General features: G+C 45.5%; 1 pseudogene across 1 annotated transcript in view; it reads right to left on the bottom strand.

Moving 5' to 3' along the window:
- Positions 1-7,530: 7,530 nt before the first annotated feature.
- The window catches only part of LOC144584014 (ephrin type-B receptor 2-like), a 41,837-nt pseudogene continuing 35,303 nt past the window's right edge, over positions 7,531-14,064 (bottom strand). The window contains exons 2-3 of the transcript XR_013538002.1: positions 13,914-13,978; positions 7,531-8,225 (exon numbers count right to left, since the gene is read on the bottom strand). The product of XR_013538002.1 is annotated as an ephrin type-B receptor 2-like (transcript). The remainder of the gene's footprint in view (positions 8,226-13,913; positions 13,979-14,064) is intronic.

The raw sequence follows: 14,064 nt of genomic DNA, 5'->3' as shown, positions 1-14,064 counted from the left end.
GACCTGTTTTTACGTGACCTGCACTCTTGGAGGATTATGAACACAGCCTACCTTTACAGCATTTGAAAAGTGCTGGATACTCATGCCTAAAGATCAAATCTACTCACAATTAGCACTAGCAGTGTCTAGCTGACATCATGTAGTTCATGTTGTGCAGCTGGTAGAATATAGAAAGGTGAGGAATGCGGCAGTGGAGAATCCATGTAGCTACTTCCTTAAAAAAGCTTTTAATTAGACATCTACACAATTAAACCTTTGACCCTCTTGTGCGCAAAGCTTGCATTTTGCTCCATTCCTCAACCCAAGAACAAACTTAAAAGCAGTTGCTGGCTGAGTTCTTATTTTTGGCACAACTAATTGACACTATTTGGGTCTGCCTGACCCCATGGCCTTCTAAATCTGGGATCTTTTGGGGGAACATATTCCCTTGATATCCCAACTGGGCTCGGCTAAACTTTCTCCACGCGAGGCATTGGGAACTTCTGAAACATTAGAAGCAGGACACAGCCCTGCCTTGAAAAACTTGGCACAGAAGCTGGTGGGCAGAGGAAAGCTGCCAGCTGGATGCTGCTAGAACCCTTGGCCACTAATATTTCATGCTCACATTATTTTTTTTGCTTTGGAGTCATCTGCTCTGCAGGTTTCTTCTGCAGTTACTTGAAACGAGCTTGAACAGAAAAACATTTCCTGGATAAACTTTTTTTTTCAGGCTGCTTCTAAGTTATTCCTTTACTTCTTTTTTAAAAATGTGTTTTGATTAGAGTATTACAGAAATAGGAAGCAAGGGAGGGAGGGAGGGAAAGAGAGGAGGAAGTAAGAAAAGCGGGAAAATAGATAAGGAAGGAAGGAGAGATAGGAGGAAGGAAGGAGAAATAGGAGGAAGGAAGGAAGGGAGGGAGGGAGGGAGGGAGGGAGGAAGGAAGACAGGAGAGATAGGAGGAAGGAAGGAAGAAAGGAAGGAAGGAAGGAGAGATAGGAGGGAGGGAGGGAGGGAGGGAGGAAGACAGGAGAGATAGGAGGAAGGAAGGAAGGAAGGAAGGAAGGAAGGAAGGAAGGAAGGAAGGAAGGAAGGAAGGAAGGAAGGAAGGAAGGAAGGGAGGGAGGGAGGGAGGGAGGGAGGGAGGGAGGGAGGAAGGAGAGATAGGAGGAAGGAAGGAAGGAAGGAAGGAAGGAAGGAAGGAAGGAAGGAAGGAAGGACAGGAGAGATAGGAGGAAGGAAGGCAGGAGGAAGGAAGGAAGGAAGGAAGGAAGGAAGGAAGGAAGGAAGGAAGGAAGGGAGGGAGGGAGGGAGGGAGGGAGGGAGGGAGGACAGGAGAGATAGGAGGAAGGAAGGCAGGAGGGAGGGAGGGAGGGAGGGAGGAAGGAAGGAAGGAAGGAAGGAAGGAAGGAAGGAAGGACGCTGTAGGAAACTGCAGAGTAGAGCCAGAGGTTGGGAGTTCGATTACCCACTCTGCCTCCTTAACAGGGGCTGGACATGATGATCCATTGGCTCCCTTCCAGCTCTGCAGTTCTAAGATGATGATGATGATGATGACGATGACGACTCAGAATCATTGTCATGTATCACAAACTATTCAGTCATGGAAATTACATGATGATGAAACCCTGATTATTGACAGAAGCCACATGACAGCCATGGTTAAATACCATCATGGTTAACTCATAGGAATATGATCTGCATTTCAGATATTTAAAAGATAAGTTATAATTTATCTCAAGATATTTGTTCCTATGCAACTCTGTGTATTTTTATGACTCAACTGGTTGTGAACTTTCTAAAAATGGCTTTATCTCACAGATCCTAAATAAGCAGTTGTTAGCTCTTAGGTTATATTTAGCAATGCCACTCTTGTATATTTATTTTTTCTTCCCATAGGGAACCCAAGGCAGCTCGGAAACCATTAAAATTATGCAATAATCAGTTAAAAACACCAGGAGAAACCACACTAAAAGGAATTAAACATCTATCAATATTAAAACATCTTTTTTTTTTAAAAAAAAATCAAACACATTTTTCAAATTTTTATATTTTTATCAGTGTTTTTTTGTTGTATGGCATTTAAATTTTGTTTCCACCACTGGTACTCAAATGGGTGGTTAACTGCAAATAAATTTATTTAGATTTATTTATTTATTTATTATTTATTTATTGGACTTATATACCGCCCCATAGCACTACAAGCACTTTCCGGGCGGTTTACAATTTGTAATTATACAGGCTACACATTGCCCCCCCAGCAAGCTGGGTACTCATTTTACCAACCTCGGAAGGATGGAAGGCTGAGTCAACCTTGAGCCGGCTACCTGGGATTTGAACCCCAGGTCGTGAGCACAGTTTTAGCTGCAGTACAGCGTTTTAACCACTGCGCCACGAGGCAGTGGTTCCTTGTAATAATGCTTTCTATTTTGACCTGTTTTTTTCACAATCTGAAGACAATCCTGGATGGGTATCCCTAAGATGTACAGCATATAGTTTAGAACTGTAACATATTGAGTGAAATCCTGTCACACCATTACACCAAAGGCGTCATTTCTGGATCCGAACTGGTCGAGTTAACAAATCTCTGAAGACATTTACCTGTTACTTGAGCCTCGTGGTGGAGTAGTTAACTTGCAGTACTGCAGCCAAAACTCCATGTGCAACCTGGGTTCAATCCCCGGTAGCTGGCTCTAGGTTCACTCAGACTTCCATCCTTCCGAGGTCAGTAAAATGAGTACCCAGTTCGTGGAGGGAGGGGATATGCAACCTGCATAATTAAATTGTACACTGCCCAGATAGTGGTTTAAGTGCAATGGGGAAGTAGCCACCTAAGGGAGCCCCAAAAGCCATCCACAAGGGGTCGGGCCTTCTTCGTGGTGACACCAACTTTATGGAACCAGCTCCCACATTTAGAAGGCAACTTAAGCTACACTTGAATCCCTCTCTGTTAACTTTCAGGAGGCAGTTTAAGACAGTTCCTTTCAGGGAGGCCTTCCACACTGACCCCACCTGATTTGACGCCCCAGTTCTGTTGTCTCAATGTGAACCTGCCATTGGCACCACGTGTGTGATCTGATCCTCGATTTTAACTTCCTAGTTGTGTGCACTGTGTGTGTATATTTATAGCGTAACAGTATTTGTTTCAGTATTTTATTCATGATTGCTGCAAGTCACCCAGAACAGCACATGGCGCTAATGGAGCGATAAATTATATAAATCAATAAATCAATGAGGGGTTATATAACATAGCAGGCAAATCTTATACAGATTTCGTAACTTGACCGATTCACTTCCAGAATTCACACCTTGGGTGTAATAGCGCAACAGGATTTCAGGCATTGTTCAAAGGGGAAAGGAGCTAGTTCGGCCATATCCTGAGCGAATTTTAAATTGATGCATCAAATGTTTCTGTCATGGCTATTTGCCACAATTCCATATAACAAGCATTCAACTGCTCTGCATTTTTCCGGCTTTTAGCTATCACCCGATGACTCCTGTCAGCATAGATGCTATCCATTCCTTTGATGTTATTTCTACATTCTGCTCCTTCCACGTTATTAGCAAGGTAGTTTGACTCATAGGGGCTGAAATCCAGTAGTAGCTCAACTAGAGTAGGCCCATTAAATCAGTGGAGACTGGGTGAGTCAATTCCTCTGTCAGTTGCATTGATTTAATAGACCTACTGTAGTTGGATTTCAGCCAATGATTCACTTGGAAGGGGGCCTATAAGGCCATCAAGTCCAACCCCCTGCTTGATGCAGGAATACAAATCGAAGGATATCTGCCAGGTGGTTGTCTAGGTTTCTCTTGAAGGCCTCCAGTGTTGGAAAGCTCACCATCGTCATACTGCTCTAACAGTTAGGACGTTTTTCCTGATATTCAATCAAAATCTGGCTTCCTGTAACTTGATCCCAGTGAGAGATGGACTTGATGGCCTTTGATGGCTCCATAGCGCTACAGTTCTATTCAAGCACAGTTCAAGAAACTCCCATCTGTTCGAGTGGTACGGCCATATGAGCTAATTGTCCAGTTCTCTCGCACATAGATTGGTCCAAACCACTGAGCCTGTGCAAATCTAGAATCCATCTTGATACTTGCCCAAACTCTGGTAGAACACTGTTTGTTCTGCATCTTCTGAGCAAAGACCATGGCTCACAACCAGACTGAGCAGTGGCACTGCAAACCACCAAAAGCCATTGCGAAACCCAAGGGGAAAAAATTCCAGGAAGGGGAAGGGAGGGTGACGGAGGTGGTATAACCAAGACAGACACATGGATCAGGCTTTCCTGCCTTGATATTTAAGGACCAGAACGGTAGACTCCAGAACCGCAAAACAAGCTGGCATAGGAGGGCATCTTGGGCAGAAAAGGAGCTCCACATATGGATAGGGAGTCACAATATGTGCTCATCTCTTAATCATGCGAAGTCCACAAGCATTCCATGGAAGAGAGTTTTCCTACACACCCACAACGGGCCAGACAACATAGACACCACAAGCAGCAGCAGCCTGCCACAAACCTAGATGTCAACTCCATTCCCACCTTGATTCTAGCAATGCAACTACAGGTCCCAGAAATTTTGCACATGACATTGGGAGTTCCTTCACATGCTCCTCTTCTATTGTGGTCTTTGCCTCCACTGCACCAGTTTTCCCCACTTTCTATACAAGGCAAACAGAACCATCTCGCGGATGAGAAAACAAAGGCACAAATCTGACATCATATATGGCAAGTGACAGGCGTTAACTACCTGAACGGATAAAAATCAATACAAGAACGCTTCCAGACATTCATTTACATCCTGCCTTTCTCATTTGTAGAGAGAATTTGCAAAGGAAAGAGCTGAACAGGAATACATCTAAAAACTCCAGTGTATAACCAGAGGTTTAAACCAGTACAATGGCTTTTTGGTGCGCTATATGCAATAATAGACTGTGGCTTTTTAAACAATAATTTTAGGTATAGAAAAAAATGTTTAATAGATGCAATAGGGCACTTTGGTTTCAGTACTAACACTGAATATATTGGTTTAACCACTTCAGAGGCAATTAAATTAATCTAGAAGTGCAGTCTTTTCCAGTTGTTCGTATGATTTAACTACTTTTCTCACTGCCAGGGTGTTTACGAGAACCAGCCTTTTGCAGTTATGATCAGGGCTCCTAATGGAATTGTCATTTTCTTTACCCCATTTCTCTCTCATCCCATAACCATGATGCTTCCATTGGCACATAAATATTGTACTCTATGGATCTGAAGAAGTGAATTGTGACCCATGAAATCAGATACAGTGGTGCCCCGCATAGCGATGATAATCTGTTCCGAAAAAATCGTTTTGCTATACGGATTCGTCGCTATGCGCGGCAAAAAAGCCCACAGGAATGCATTAAAACACATTTAATGTGTTCCTATAGGGAAAAAACTCACCGCTATGCGAAAATCCGCCATACAGCCACCATTTTCGCTGCCCGGTAAGCGAGGAGGAAAGGGCGTGAAAACACTGCGGGTGGCCATTTTTTTTAAACCCAGCGGCCATTTTGTAACCGTCAATCAGCTGTTTTTAAAACATTGCAATGCGAAAATCGGTAAGCGAAAAGCTTACTTATCATCGCAAAGCAATGTTTTGCCATTTAAAACATCATTATGCGATCGCTTTTGCGACCGCCAAAAAACACATCGTTAAACTAATCGCTCGTTATACGGGGCACCACTGTACTAAGATAAACCTGTCATCTGACAGCTGCAACAAGGTTCCGTTTCTCCACCTCCCGAGGAAGCTGGAACAAATGAACACAACCATATCTTGGAAAGCATCCTGCAAACTAACGGACCATGCAATTCCTCAACCGGATCTTCTTGGCCATGCCACCAAAGAGCAGCATCAAGCGTTAGCGGAGGAAAGAGCGGCTGATAAGGTCTACCATGACTCGGTTCCACAGAGGAATGAATACACACTGATCTCAATAGATCGTGCCTTCAAGAAAACCTTCTCAGAATGGAAAACAAGAGTATGAAGACACACTGAAAGGGCTTCCACTTCTGGTATTCGGTTGTGATTGCTTTCGTCTAATTCCAAGATTCGCGGCTCAGAAGGAGCTAAGCAACCATCCCCAAGAGATTATTTTGAAAGCCCGGGGGAAACCGGGTCAAAGACGTTTCGGGAAGCAGAGAGCTGTGCAATTTATCTGCTTGCTTGACAGATCATGGCAGAGTTTACATACATAGTTTATGTAGAGGCCTTCTGCATATTCTCAGCTGGGCTTCAGCCTAGCGCTTGCTATATCTTGTTGATGGCAAGTCTAATAATGTTTATCTCTTTCAAAGCTTGCCCCATCGTTCCTTTACAGACCAATACCATATGAACATTTTGGAAACGTATGCTTTGTGTTCTCAGCTCTGCAACTGTCATCATCGAGGCAGAAGGACAGTTTTCATATCCCCTCCATCGCATCTTGTTGCAGAAGTCACACTGGGCTAGATCTGCAGCATAGATGTTACTCAACCTTATGCCTTGGAAAATGATAAACAGGGGCCCAAATCCTGTTGAGCAAATTATGTCTGCATAAGGGTGACGATGTCAGTAGCAGGGAGAAACTTCCTGCTTCGATTCTGAGTCTGACCCGACTGGCACACAATATAACTCATTGCAGGCGAGTCTCAAGAGCCACAACATTGAAGCAGGAACTTTTTAATTACCAGCAATCTCCTTCTGCTACCAACGCCATTGTCCTTACGCAGATGTATTGTACTCAACAGGATTTTGGAAAATATTTCCAGCTTTCAGCCACTTGCTCCATATACTTTTTCTACAGTCAAAAACCAGCTGGGACAAAAACTGTCTCAACAAAATCTATTTGATTTTGTCACTAGAGTACTTAATACTGATATCTAGTATTTGAACAAAAAAAGAGAACACCGAGGAGCAGAAACATCACATTCTACATTCATTTGTTTCACCCCCATTTTGGCAGACACAGGAATTTTCAGTGGACAGAGCTGGGGGTCACCTCACAAAGCTGCATGGTGATAGAGTCAATACAGGTGACCTGTGGAACTCATTGCCACAAGATATGAGGAGTGTTTGCCAGCTTAGATAGCTTCAAAATATGAGTGAGTTACTAGTCCAGGTTACTAGTCCTGGTGGCTATCAGAGGCAAAATATAAGTCCATCACCAGCAGTCCATGGTCTAAGCCAGCGGGGGGGGGGGGGCATGTCATGCTACAGCACACATGGCACAACTTGCATCCACATGAACATCCACAAAAAAACTAGCAGTTTAGAAATGCAGGAGTGGAACCATGTGAATCATGGCGACCAGTCACTGATTAATAAAGTGCTGGTTGAGTCCCCAGTTGTGCATCCCCGCCAGGCAACAAGCACGAGACCAGGAAAGCAACCAGCATCTTCTTAATTGGATGCCATTTACCAGCAGAACTGACTTGATTTGACTTGTACACCCAAAAGCACCAATGGGGATACAGTCACCGTTCTCTTCATCCTGGAATACTCAACACATCCAGTTGTGGGCTCAACCGGCCCTTGGCAATGGTCACTTACCTCGGCAGGACCGTCCCGTTCTCCACCGACTCGTAGCCCGGCTTGCACATGCAGCGCCCAATGGGCACCAGCCACTCCCCCGTCGCCATTGCAGTACAAATTTGATAGGTACGTCCACCTCTTCCGCATTCGGGATGCAGGTGCCCCGAGCTGCGACTAGCGAGGTGCTCTCTGCCCCCAGAGAGGGTCTCCAGGAAAATGGCTCCGTTTTGGATGATCCGTGGGCACTTGCGGTAGAAGACGCGGACGGCGATCAAGGACATGCAACCGCCGTAATCCTGGAAGGCCAGGTAAAAGCCATTTTTGGAGACGGGCCCAAAGCTTCGCACTTCCGTGTTGATCTTCATCACCCGGCCCCCCCAGGTCCACCTGGGAGAAGCTCTCGTCCGCCGCGATGGTGTCCACTTTAATCCAAGGGTTCTCCATCCAAGTGGGGAACGTCTTGGTAGCAGCGTCATAGTCGGATTCGTAGTAGTAGAGGTTGAAGGTCTCCTTGCACGATCCAGGCACGCTGGGGATGCTGCTACAGTCCCTTACAGAAAATTTCATCTCCACGTGGATACGATGGGCCCCCTCTCCTCCGGATGTACTTGGTCCTCAGCCAGTTATTCTGGCTGGATTCAAACACATTGCATACTTGGTAAGTCCGGATCGTGTTCATGTTCTCATCATACCCGCTCACTTCTTCCCACTGTGGAGGGGGAAAAAAATTAGAATGGTAGAGCTGGAAGGGATCCTATAGATCATCAAGTCAAAGAGGGCCCAGTGGGGAATCGAACTCTGAACCCTCTGGCTCTGCAGCCAGGTGCCTGAACCTCTAAGCTATCCCATAGTTCTTCTGGAAGAGACACGGAAAGTCATTGCTAGATATGCATTAGTCCAGGAGATGTCCCACCACGTGGTGACATTTTTGGAGCACCATCTGGGATTAGAAAAAATGAACTCACTAGGACTACAGTTCCCATGCTGGATGGCTGATTCTGGGATTTGTAGTCCCAAGCTAACTTTTCTAAGTAATTTCACCTCTGCAGCATCACTAAGCCCACCGTCCAATTCCCATGCCTGCAATTACTCATCCATCTTCCAGAACCGCAAGGTGTATTAATAATATATTTGCTAATTGAAGAGAGATCGCTCCCCCAGCCGTCTTAAGCACCGGGGTCTACGTCTGCTTCTCTAAAACATAAGTCCTCATCTGCATCTCCTGGACAGGTGGCAGATGATTCCAGCTGTATCCTGCCTAGGCTGCTTTCCCCACCCCGGAAGCACCTTCGCACTTTGATCCCCCTGGAACCTTTTCTCTTCCGATGAGTTGTCTGAAAGCAGTGACAGCCTTGAGCTATCCACAAAAAGCCTCAGTGGGGCTCGGTGGTGCCTAAGGCTGAGAAATCGGCTGCAGAGCATGAGGTGGGAATGGAGGTGGGGGGTGGGTCTACCTAGATGCAGCTTCTGTTTGAATGGAGATGCAGCACTCCTAGTCTATGACAACAGTGAACACCAAGCAAGGCTTGAAGCCAACGTATCCACCCACACGTGCAGCTTCCCCGGCCCCCCTTGCTCACATGTCAAGAGCCTCTGGAATTAGAGTCACCAGTCATCACCAGTTGAGGAATTTCTAGTTGAATTTTCTTAGGTTCCTGCCTACCGTGAAACTTGCAATTCTGCATTAGCTTCTCTGATGAATAATGGAGCACACCACTTTTTCCCAACAGAACGCAACAAGAAGGGACTCTCTCTCCTTCCTTCCTTCCTTCCTTCCTTCCTTCCTTCCTTCCTTCCTTCCTTCCTTCCTTCCCTTCCTTCCTTCCTTCCTTCCTTCCTTCCTTCCTTCCTTCCTTCCTTCCTTCCTTCCTCATCCATCCATCGATCGATCGAATCGAATCGATCGATCCATCGATCCATCGATCCATCGATCCATCGATCCATCGATCCATCCATCCATCCATCCATCCATCCATCCATCCATCCATCCATCCATCCATCCATTTATATGCCACCTATCAAGTGGCAAGTCACTACTTTAGTGACTATTAACAAGTTTAAAACACACACCATCCCACCTTCTTCAAAAGCTCAGCTGCCACATGTTTCCTGAAGATCAAGAAGGATGAAGCCCAGTGCATGTCCATAGGTAATGCTTTCCATAGCATTGCATCCACCACCAAGAACATCCAGTTCTTGGTAGTAGTTTTTCTGGATCTCTCTTGGGGTGACCACACCCAGCTGTGAAGCTTGGGTAGAACAGGTGGTCTGGGCAGATGATCTTAAAGAGAGATGCTCTGACGGATGGTGTGAATTTGTGTTAGGGGTGGAAACATCTTTGGCCATGTAGAAGAACATGAGAGAAACCACCTTTCTTCCCTGGACCAAAGCCTTCTATCCGGTCTGGGCTTCTGTTGTCCTCGTGGTCAACCAGATGTCCAAGGTAAGCCCACAAGCAGAACATAGATGCAACAGCACCCCGTCTCTAATATAAAGAGGCTGCTTCTTATCCGTCAAGTCGAAAACAGCCAGTATGACTAAGTTGCTTTAGAAACAGTGCTCCCCAACCTTGGGCCTCCAGATGTTCTTGGACTTCAACTCCCAGAAATCCTGGCCAACAGAGGTGGTGGTGAAAGCTTCTGGAAGTTGTAGTCCAAGAACATCTGGAGGCCCAAGGTTGGGGACCACTGCTATAGACACCCCCGATGTGGTGTGGCTTCCTTTTCTCTTTCTTCTCCTGCTAGAAGTTGTGCGGTTAATATGAATCTCCATATGATGTTCTTTCATGCGCTTAATATTAGGAATTATTAACAGCAACGGGTGAGCACCCTCCCTTCTTCTTCTTTTTTTTTACCCTGCTATGGTCTCTGATCAAAAAGGATTTGCGGCGCTGAGGAGACCTGCAAAATGTCAAAATGTGCTGGATTATAGATGAAAGCCAAGCGAGGGAAGGGCAGGATGGAAAGAAATGGAACTTTCTAGGACATGGCTCCCAACACCCTTAAAGACTAGCTCCCTGCCGCTGGGCGGACGAGCGGCAGCTTGTGCTGGCCTCGTTTTGCTTTTTTTGCTTTGCCTGGCTGGGAAAACCTGTCCCTTGATGGGCTTCTCAGAAGCAGCTCACCAGCCACTGAGCAAAAGAGCATCTTGGACTAGAACTCAGACTTTTATTTAAAGCAAGGGTAAATAAATAAATAAGTAAATAAGGGTAAATAAGTAAATGAGATAAAAAGCCACACAATATAAAATAAAATAACAAAACAGGTGGATTTGGGGAAATATCTATTGCACATTTTTGTACTGTATTAGTTTTTTAAAATACCGATCCTAGACTGTAATAAAGCTAATTCAGCTTCTCCAAACTCTGAATGCAACCACTTGAACCTTAAGAAGGATGGCAACAAACTGGAGCAAGCTCAACAGAGAGCAACCAGGAGGATCAGGGGGACTGGAAACCAAGCCGTAGGAGGAAAGACTGAAATAACTGTGTTTAGCCTTGGGATAAGGAGACTGGGGGTGGGGGGAGAGATACATAGGCATCCTTCAGTCTCGAGAGACTATGGTAACATGCTCTGTATCGAGGAGTATCCTCTCCAGAGCACGAACCCTGCATAAAATAATATGGAGGATAGGCTGTTACCCAAGCGGCAGATCCCCCCTCTCCACGTCGTTGAAATGGTCCAATGGAAAGGCAAGAGCCAACACAACTGGTACCAGCAACGTCGCAGGAGTTGGCAGAACGACAAAAACTGCCTTTGGGACTCCAGCTCCGGATTTTGCTTCGAGGTTAACTCAGTTAACTCTACTTTTAATCATTTTTTTAATCGCTTAAATCCTTGTTCTTTAATAGCAGTTACTTTCCTTTGGGGCTCTCGGCTATGTGATGCTACCGTTACGTTTTATCGTGTGGTGAACCACTCAGAGCGACCACCGGTCAGATATAAGTAGTATAAAAATGGAATGAATGAATGAAGGCTGTCCTACAGAGGAGGGGCAGGATCTGTTCTTGATCATCCCAAAGTGCAGGACATGCAAAAATGTGTTTAAGTTACAGGAAGCCAGATTTCTGCTGAATATCAAGAAAAACTCCGTAACTGTGAGAGTAGCATTCAAGACAAATTTATATATCCATCTGGCAGATTTCCTTCAATTTGCATTCCTGCATTGACTCAACGGTCTTGTACGCCCCTTCCAACTCAATTTATTCTTTGATTCTCCATACATTTCACCATCTTCTTGGGAGGATCTGCTTCGGGTTGTTGGTGTGAAATTATGGGATGTTTTTTCTCTCTCCCCTGGCCTTGTCCGTAAGGCACCAAAGATCTGGAACTCTCTGGATATATGTGCGCGTGCTAAATCTGAAGAAAAGGTGATCAGATCAGGAGCCTTTTAAAAGGGCTGCCGTCTCTAAATGCTTTGCCACCTTCCCCTGATCCTATCAGTTTTGTGTGTTTGTGTCTCCTGCTGCTTCTGTGATTGACTACCTGTTGGTAGATTTCATGTGTGCGGTTTCAAGAGGCAGTTCATCCGCCTCCCCCCCCCCCGCCCCCAATTGATAAGTGGCCTGCAGCTCATTCATCTCATAGAGGTGAGATACAAATGTATTAATCAACCAGCAGCTATCTGTTGGAAGAAGAGACAAAGCAGGGTGGATCTGGTCACGCAACTACTTACATAGCTGCATCACAAACAGAAAGCAGAGATTAAAAAAAACACACAGAGAAAGAATCAGGTGACATATTGGGTCTATTTTGAGAATATTTGCATATCTGTAAACTCAGTAGGCTTAGCAAAATATCAAAGAAACTATCATCCTGCATCCATGATGCTCCTGGCCAAGAATGGCAACTGCTCTTTGTAACAATGGCGTCGGCGGTCCATGCCCCCCGACCCAGCGCGTGCACACACCTCCGCTAAATGCCATATTTTTTAATCTGCGGGGAAGTTAATTAATCAACTAATTGCATTCATTAGTGCTGTCAGCCTTATCGGAATTATTCTACGCGTTTACGGCATCGCAGTCGGGAAACGGCCGAGAGGCAGAGGTGATGTTCATTCACAAGTGAGCAATAAGCGTTGCCCCCTTCTTTCTGCACATTTTCGGGGGAGGGCTTCAACATAGCTTTCAGGAGGGGGAAGCTGTTTGCTAAAGCATGCAGAATCATACGTCTTTATATAATTTATTCATAGATTCACATTCTCTCTCTCTCTGTTGCTCTATTTAACTGCCATGCCTCCATATTAATAGGAAAGATTCCACAGCTCAAATGTACAGCTAACATTTTTCATTCAGAAAGTGCTGGGTGCCATCCACACCATGTCCAAACAGAGCTGAATAGAAGTCTCTTGTCTACAGTGGCACCGGTGAGGTGCTGCCAGTCAGAGTGGCCAATATTAAACTCAATGGACAAACAGTTCAATCTGAGACCTCACGGCTTCATTACAGTGGTGCCTCACTTAACGATTGCCTCGCTTAATGACGAAATTACGACACGATTAGGTTTTTGCAATCGCTTTTGCCATCGCAAAATGATGGTTTAAATGAGTTTTTTTTTTTTTTTTTGTTTAACGATGATCGGTTCCCTGCTTTGGGAACCGATTTTCGCTTTACCATGATCAGCAAACAGCTGATCGTCGGGTTTCAAAATGACCGCCGCCGGCTGAAGAAAACGTCCCCTTGCTGTTTTCTAGGATGGATTCCTCGCTTTACAGGCACCAAAAATGGCCGCCATATGGAGGATCTTCACTGGACGAGCAGGTATTCAGCCCATTGGAACGCATTGAATGGTTTTCAATGGGTTTCATGGGTTTTTTAAAATTTTCGTTTGACAATGTTTTTGCTCTACAGCGATTTCGCTGGAACGAATTAACATCGTCAAGCGAGGCACCACTGTATCTCCTTACATTGCCTAGGGGAGGAACCCCCTCACTGGCAGGCAAACCTGAGTTTAGTCTCTCACTGGAAGAATCGTAACCTGAAGGAGCTGCTGCCAGCCCGTGCAGGACACAGTTTGGGAGGCTCTCTCAGCACGTGCAAAGGATTTGTTCCTTTGTTTGATGGATGGCTGAATTTCTAGCTCACCTTTCTCTCAATTAAGGGACTTGGGTTGGCCAACGACAGCTGGCGGGGGGCAGCAGTGACTGCTCTACCAGTTGAAATATTTTAAAAAGCACTTAATAATATTAATGTCAGTGGGATGGTTTGGACTCATGAGTTGGGTGAGAGGCTTTGGATTCTCTGCTTGAGTGCTCCTCTTAACGACGCTGCCAAGTGTAGCTGACCAACGACAAACCCCACGGCCCTGCAGGTATGAAGCCACACCAGTTAAACACCTCCCAGTGTAGAGAGGCACTGGGAGATATGTCAGTGTCATGCTCCTGGAGGAATCATACTCACCCCCGATGATGGATGCACCGTCCAGCCGAGTTCTGCTGTTGCCGTGGTAGAGTCCATCAGCGTCTCTGTGGGACAACACAACATGAACAGAGAGAGAGAGATCAGGGAACATCTAGCCCAACCCAAGCAGTTTTGTCCCCTGTTCTTGATC

This window comes from Pogona vitticeps, chromosome 7 (assembly GCF_051106095.1).
Source record: "Pogona vitticeps strain Pit_001003342236 chromosome 7, PviZW2.1, whole genome shotgun sequence".
NCBI classification, from domain to species: domain Eukaryota; kingdom Metazoa; phylum Chordata; class Lepidosauria; order Squamata; family Agamidae; genus Pogona; species Pogona vitticeps.
Note: the sequence above shows the minus strand (reverse complement) of the source record. Positions and strands in the feature narration are given on the sequence as shown.